The sequence below is a fragment of the Diceros bicornis genome, chromosome 31, assembly GCF_020826845.1.
Source record: "Diceros bicornis minor isolate mBicDic1 chromosome 31, mDicBic1.mat.cur, whole genome shotgun sequence".
Lineage (NCBI taxonomy): Eukaryota > Metazoa > Chordata > Mammalia > Perissodactyla > Rhinocerotidae > Diceros > Diceros bicornis.
The window spans coordinates 17,403,444-17,411,489 of NC_080770.1; the positions used below are offsets into that span (position 1 = coordinate 17,403,444).

Below are 8,046 nucleotides of genomic sequence, written 5' to 3' on the forward strand. Positions count from 1 at the left end.
GGCAGGGACTTAAGTTTAAATTATTCCCCTGGGAGAAGACCGGAAGTAAGGTTGAATGTAAGGGTTTTATCCAAGCCCAATTAAGAAAAGCACACCATCTAAAACCCACTTGAAGTAGCCAGAATCTATTCAGATTTACCAGCCTATGGGCTATGATGGTACAGTGGTTTCTCCAAAGGTTGCTCTGCTAATGGATATGTGACAGGATTTCAGGGAACAAAGAAGAATTTTCTCTAGAATCCACAGGTGATAAACTCTCTGCTCCCAAGCAATAAATTCATGTGCCCCTAAATTGGTGCCAGATCTCGAGCTACATTCCAGCTTTACCATCAAACCCTTCCATCGGGCACCCAGTCATAATGGCCCATGGACACGGCCCATGGTTCCAGCCTCTTTGCCTTTGTTCACTATATTTTCTCCTTCTGGAATTCTCTATCTCATTTGCCTCTTTAATTTCTGAGCCGTGCTTCAAAAACAACTCAATTGCCCCCTCCTTCATAAAGATTATCTTGATCTCCCAAGATGAAGTGCTATCTTCCCAGTGTGAGCTTCCACAACACTTTGACTGCAATTCTCTTTTGGAATTTACTCATTTTTTTTTCCCTGTGAATCAAGGTATTTGCATTTATCTTATCTCCTTATGGATATAAATTGCATGAGGTTAGGAAATGCATCTATATCAATATCTATCTATCATCTATCCATCTTTCTTTCTATCCTCCTTTAAAATCATATTGTCCACCAAGTCTTAAGCATGCATTGTTCAAAAAAATCTCACCTGAGGTTATATAGGTTATGCTTATCTAAGGAGGAAGCATAATTGAATTTCAGCTTTATCTCACTCTGATATATCCCCTCTTAGCCACTTCTGCATCAATTTTTGCCTTTCATAGCCTGTAGTACAGTGATTACCAACTCTTTGTTGATTAAAGAAAACACCAACTCATGTGATTTTTGCAGTCTACTATAGGGAGCGTGATTGACATATTTACCTTTGTTATGATTTTATTACTGGACAAAATTTTTAATGTATGAAAGAGAATTCAGGTCTTTTCAAACATAAGGTGTTTATCACTTAAACTAATAGGATAGATAACTTATAAATAACAGTCCTTGGGCTGGCCCAGTGGCATAGTGGTTAAGTTCGGCACACTGCTTTGGCAACCCAGGTTTGCAGGTTCAGATCCTGGGAGCAGACCTACACTACTCATCAAGCCATGATATGGTGGTGACCCACTTACACAATAGAGGCAGAGATGTTAGGTCAGGGTCAATCTTCCTCACCAAAAAAAATAAAATTAAAATAATAGTCCTTGTTTTATTGATGAAAAGACTGAGGTACAGAGATATTAAGGCATTTATCTGAGAGAATTATTGGCGAGAGTAGGACTGAGACCAAGGTGATTCAACTTCTATCCATTTTTCTGTTGCCATCATAAGTTGATATGCATGCTCTACCACCAACTACATGGAAAAAAATTAATTTCCTCTCTTTATTGCATCACATTGATAGCATAATTATGGATAGGTAAGATATAAATGAAGGAAAAATAAAAGCAAATAATGTTTATTAAGTATTTTTATTTGACAGATTCTTTACAGAGATTACAGCATATCCTTTGAAAAATACTAAGATATAAACATTGTTATTCCCATTTAGTAAATGAAGAAACTGAGGCTTACAGAGATCAAGGAAGATGCCCAAGATCACATAGCCAGAAAATAGCAGAGCCTAGATGAGGCCTTCTTTCGAAATAGTCCCAAGCTTGAATGTCATTAATCACAATGGAAAGTATAAACCTTGGATCAGTTTTTTGATTCTATCACTTAACTTTGACAAGTTTGTTTAACTGTCTGAGCTTTATTTTTATTATGTTTAAAATGAGGATAATGGCTATCACTAATAATTGTTGTAAGAACTTAATGAGATTTAAAGTGCTTTGTTTATTGACTGGATACAGCAACCAATTCAAGAAAAGAAAAGGTAGGCCTCTAGCAACAAGGTCACTGATTAGAGATGTAAAAATGAGATTCAGAGATCTTCCTGATTCTAAAGCAACTGCTCTTTCAATTATAACTTATAACATATACTTGCTCAGCATGTCTTTCAAAAACATTAATTTTTATTTCCTTCAGATCATAGGGTTAAGAGTTATCGAAAACTCTTTGGGAATTAAGATTCACTCAGCAAATAGATGATAATTTGGGTGGTGTTCATTGGAATGTTATTTGCATTTCCTATCTCCTTCCACCATCCTTCTACCACTATCATTTACCTGTGGTGATAACATACTTTCATTTTTTGTTATTATTGAGGTTTTCTTCCTATTAGTTTTTTGAAAGCAGCTTTCACATCCTTGTTCCGTAAACTGTAGATCAAGGGATTCAACAGGGGGATGATACTCGTGTAGAACACAGAGGCCCACTTGTCTTGGTCCAGGGAGTAGCTAGATGTTGGCCATAGGTACATAAACATGACTGTGCCATAGAAAAGTGTGACGCCGGTGAGGTGAGACCCAGAGGTGGAGAAAGCCTTAAGCGGCCTTCAGCTGAGCTCATTCTGATGATTGCAATGAGGATGAAGGCATAGGAGATGAAGATGATGAGGATGGTGCTGAATTCAATGAAGCCACATAGACTAAAGAGCAAGATCTCGCTGATGTAGGTGTCTGAGCAGGAGAGGGCCAAGAGTGGTGGGATTTCACAGAAGAAGTGGTTGATGATATTGGAACCACAGTAACCAAACTGAAGGTGAGGGAAGTGTGGGCAACTAAACTCACCAGACCAGCCAAGTAAGAGCCCATCATGAGAGCCAAGCAGACTCTTGGACATGAGAGTGCTATAGTGGAGGGGTCGACAGATGGCCACAAAAAGGTCATAGGCCATGGCAGCCAGGACATAGCACTCAGTATCCACAACACCCACGAAGAAAGCAAACTGGGTGGTACAGCTGGAGAATGAGATAACTTTGTGTTTTGTTAGGAAGTCAGCCAGCATCCTGGGGGCAATGGCTGAGGTGTAGCCCAGGTCCACAAAGGAGAGGTTGCAGAGGAAAAATTACACGGGTGTGTGAAGCTGAGCATCTGTCATGATCAGGATAATCATACCAACATTCCCCACTACATTGATCAGGTAGACCAAGAGGAAGACCACGGAGAAGATGATCTGCATCTGAGGGTCCTGAGTGATGCCAATAATGATAAACTTAGTCACCATTGAGTAGTTTTCTTTATTCATCTCTTCAATTTTATGTGTGCCTGGACTCAGTGTATTATTTGGGTTGATTCTTAAAAATCTTCCCAGCAATTAGATTTTATGACCCTTAGGATAACTCAAATGACTTTGGTGAAGGTGATGATCATGTGTCCTCTCCAGGTGCCCAGTAAAAATAGGAGAAAGTGTTAGCTTTTTGGGGATGGCAAATTCTCCTTCTCCAAAGACCTTGATGCTCTGAGGTCATTTATCATGTGGTACCAAATGTTTGACCTGATCTATGTAATTATCTGTCTTATTAATTAGTAAAGAAGAGTAGTTTTGAGTGTCCCTTCCTTCTTTCTAAAACAAAGCAAATATAACTGCAGATAATGAATAAACATCAACTCTCAGTGCAGGTCGGCGCAAAAAGAAAGATGAAAGACTCAGGGATCACAAAGTATAATATACCATAAACACTCATATACAGAAAGTGAAATACTTGGGACACAGGGTGAGAAATATTTAAAAAGGCAATGAGTAATAGTAATTTTCAAAAAGCTAGGAGTTACTGAGTTAACTCTATGTCAGAACATTGAGTGCTTTACACACATTTCATAATTTCATCCTCACAACAACTCTATGAAGTAGCTACTGCCATTATCTCTATCTCATATCCGAAAAGAACACGACTAAATATTAAGTAACTTCGACAAAGTCAACACCCAGTAAGTAGCAGAGCTGGGTCTATCTGACTCTAGAGTCCACTTCACTTTATAGACTTCTGTGTATATGATTTGATGGACGTTAAATCTCTTAATTTTTGTGTCTGCCTTTCTTTTTCCTGTCTTGCCTATCATACATGGACACAGAATTAGTTTCTTGGTTTCCCTGATCTTTAGAAACACCCAGAGGTTTGGCATGGGACATGATCAGGGTGAAGCCACAGCTGTGTCTTTGGATAATTCTATTGTCTAGCCAACAGGTTGTTGTATAGCTCAGTTCAGAGTTAAGATTCAAGGATCCCTCACTCAAGGGGAATAGAGAGAGCATTATCCAACTCCGTGGTCACACAGGAGCATGCATTTGTTCAACTTTTTTCCCTTTGGTTGGATGAATATCTGGTCCATTGAAGAATTCTAAGAAGGAAGTAGGCAAAACTACACCAAAACAAAACACAAACTAATTTAGAAATAAGTAGCATCCTCCACCTAAACCTGAAGTGAGAACTCGGGCTGTATATACTTTGTTTTCTGCTCAAGAAAGACAGGAAAGCAGAGAGTAGAATGTGTCTTTCACGGGGGTGTGGACACTCACAACAGGCTATCTTAAATCCTGGGGTGGTTGACAGTAGTGCCCCCGTCTCTCAATTTCTGCGTAGAATATAATCAACTGCAGCAAATAAGGGGCTCTAATAATGAATAATCAACCCTGTATATCTGCCCAAGAGTTTATAGTTTATAAAGTACTTATATCTACTCCTACTCAACTCATTCTTAATATGTAGTGAATGTGTTCATCATTTCATACATTAGATCAATCAGGAAACAGAGAATGAAAAGACAAACCTTGGAGAAATTATTTTAAAAATATATTTTTTGTAAAGAACTTGTATCCATAATATATAAAGAACTTTAAAACTCAACAAGAAAACAATCCAAAAAGAATAGGCCAAAGATTTGAACACACACTTCAGCAAAGAAAATATATGAATAGCAAACAAATGCTTGAAAAATACTCGGATCAGTTGTAGTAAGGACATACAAATTAAAATAAAATGGGATATCACTACACATCTGTTAGAATGGTTAAATTTTAAAAAGACAGACTATACTAAGTGTTTTCAAGGAAACGGAGGAACTGGAACTTTCACCACTGTTGGTGGGAATGTAAAATAGTCCAACTGCTGTGGAAAACACTTTGGCAATATAAAATTAAACCTACACATTTCTACCCTATGATCCAACCATTCTAAAATACCTGGGAACAATCCAAACGCCCATTCATAGGTGACAAGATAAACAAATTATAGTATGTCCATAAAATGGAATACCACTCTGCAATTAAAAGGAATAAACTATTGACACAGGCAACATGATGAATGAATCTCAAAATAATTAGGCTGAGAGAAAACAGCCAGATAAAAAGAGTACACCTTATTGATTGCATTTATAAAAATCTAGAAAATGTAAGCTAATCAATAGTGACAGATAGTAGATCAATGATCGCCTGGGTAGAGGTGTGTGTGAGGAGCAGGAGGGAAAGACTGCCAAAGGGCATGAGAAAACTTTTGGCGGTGATGGTTGATTAGGAGCATGGTTTCATACATATACTAAATCCTCTCAAATGTTATATGTGAAATTTATTCAATTTATTTTATGTCAGTTATACCTCAGTAAAGCTGTTAAAAAATAACAAACTATTTTCCCCTACCCCAGTTCATTCTCACTACACGTGAATGAATAGATCACTTTATAGGCTACATTAATGAGGAAACAGAAACTTCGGGTGAGGGGATTTGCAAAGTCACGCAGTTTGTTAGTTATTTCTTTAGTTACTTGCAGAATGAGCAATGGAATCTGGGACTGCCAATTTCATATATAGTGCTATGTTTTTTTTCCCCACTTCTTCCATAGGAATTTAAACACAATTCACCACGAAAAAACAAAAAACAAAAGATCTAACATAGTCCTTCCATTTCTCATCGTTCTTCCACTTGAGCGAAAGAGTAGATAATCCTATTGTTGACACTGGAGGTAGTCGTTTAGTCCAATCTCATAATTTTATAGATGAGGAAATAGACCCAGACATCAAGCTTGAGAATGCAGAGGTGATACCCGACTGTAGTACTTAGAGGAGAATGAGACCCCTGGTAAGAACGCAGCACAGGGCGTCAGGACGGATCCACAGCTGGGTATGCGCTGACCAATTCATTGCGCTCAGTTAGAATATGTGGTCAGAAAATCATTCTCTCCTCCCTCACAGATTCAAGGTTCCAGTTAAATGAGGAAGGATATGAGAAGGTGTGTCACCAATCATAAAGCACCCTGCCTGTTCTCTCTTATAGTGTGCAGACAAATCCAGGCTTTGCCACTTACTACTATTGATTTCTAGCACACTGCTTATATTCTTGGAATCAGTTTTTTATTTGTTAAATGAGATTAATGCTTACCTTAATGACTTTCCACAAAAAATTGGTTAGAATATATATATGCCACACATATGTAGTGCTGAATTCAGTGACTGTCATGTGTTAAGTGCTCAATACATTTGGCAATTGTATGTGAGAGTAGATGAGTGCACACTCATAACTCCCAGAAAAAAAAAGGTTCAGTGCTTATTCCATAGGGGTGATGTATCACGGACTGCCTTAACGTTTAGGAAAGGTGTGGTTTTAATTCTACAGCACTTCTATTAAATGATAAAATGAGTAGAGGTGAAGCTATAAAATTCAAAATCAGGGCTAAGAAAAAAGAAAACCTTTAAAGTTTTCTTTTTAGTGTCATGTAGCTTAAATTCAGCAGATCTGACTCTTGAAGAAAAGGTGGAATAGTGACTAAATAAGCATATTCCACAGTTACTAAACTTGAATTTTTTTTTTTTTTTTTTTTGAGGAAGATCAGCCCTGAGTTAACATCCATGCCAATCCTCCTCTTTTTGCTGAGGAAGACCGGCCCTGAGCTAACATCTATTGCCAATCCTCCTCTTTTTTTTTCCCCTCTTTTCTCCCCAAAGCCCCAGTAGATAGTTGTACGTCACAGTGGCACATCCCTCCAGTTGCTGTATGTGGGACGCGGCCTCAGCATGGCCAGACAAGCGGTGCATTGGTGCGTGCCGGGGATCCGAACCCGAGCCACCAGTAGCAGAGTGTGCTCACTTAACTGCTACACCATGGGGCCAGCCCCTAAACTTGAATATTTTTAAAAGACGAGGAAAAGTATTGTCTGATAGAAGCAAAAACTGGCCAAATATATTTTAGATTTCTATGTATTACCAGCTTTTGCACATTTATCTGAAAAGAATACCGGAGAAAGAGTCTGGAATCCTGGCTGTAGTTTTGGTTTTTGCACTAATTAACTGATGAATTGCTGTGTTAGTTGCAGTTTCCCTGTCTGTGAAATAAATAAATACCAATTCTAGTACTTTCTGAGTTTGGACTTATTATGAGATACCTAAATGCCAAACCCATAGTCTACGTCTCCTTTTGAAATTTTAAAATGGCATGGATCTGGTGCCAAGCAAACCCATGCTCAAAGGGCAGTGTAATGCTCCACTCCCAACAGGTCACATCTCTTTCTCTTTCTGTCCCAAATACTCACCTGTGATCTTACCTGTTTTCTACCTGTTGGTGAGAGGTTGACTGTGTCCTCTTCTCTTGATGAATTATACTAACAGATATTCTGAGAAGAATACAATGATGGTGAATCACTCTGATAGTAGTCTCTGAGCTACTTGCTCATCCCACCTTTGCTCCCTTGTACAGGACATATTTAAGTCTCAGAGTCACAAATAATCCTTAGAAGAAATATGATGAAATGCTTTCTGCACTTGCAGGAGACCCAAAGATTTGATGAACTGTCATCCCCTGAGGAATTTCACTCTCTCTTCCTCAAGCCTTAATGATAAAAGAAGGAAACACAGGGGGATTTCCAGTCACTCTGGTTGTGATGATTGAATCAACCATAAGTGCTGCAGGGACTTTCTACCAGCCCAAAGCTGCCTTGTTGTTAGTGCCTGCAGTGGATTCTGACACCTAGGGAGAAAGTGTACCTCAGAGCAAAGAACGCTGCCTGGTGTTTTCGCACCACTATGATCAGACAATGTTCTCCTGCTAGTCACAGGGTTTTCACCAGC

The 8,046-nt window shown here is 38.7% G+C and overlaps 1 pseudogene; it reads right to left on the reverse strand.

The window, feature by feature from the left end:
- Nucleotides 1-2,308: 2,308 nt before the first annotated feature.
- Nucleotides 2,309-3,237, reverse strand: LOC131395078 (olfactory receptor 5AR1-like; annotated as a pseudogene).
- Nucleotides 3,238-8,046: the final 4,809 nt, after the last annotated feature.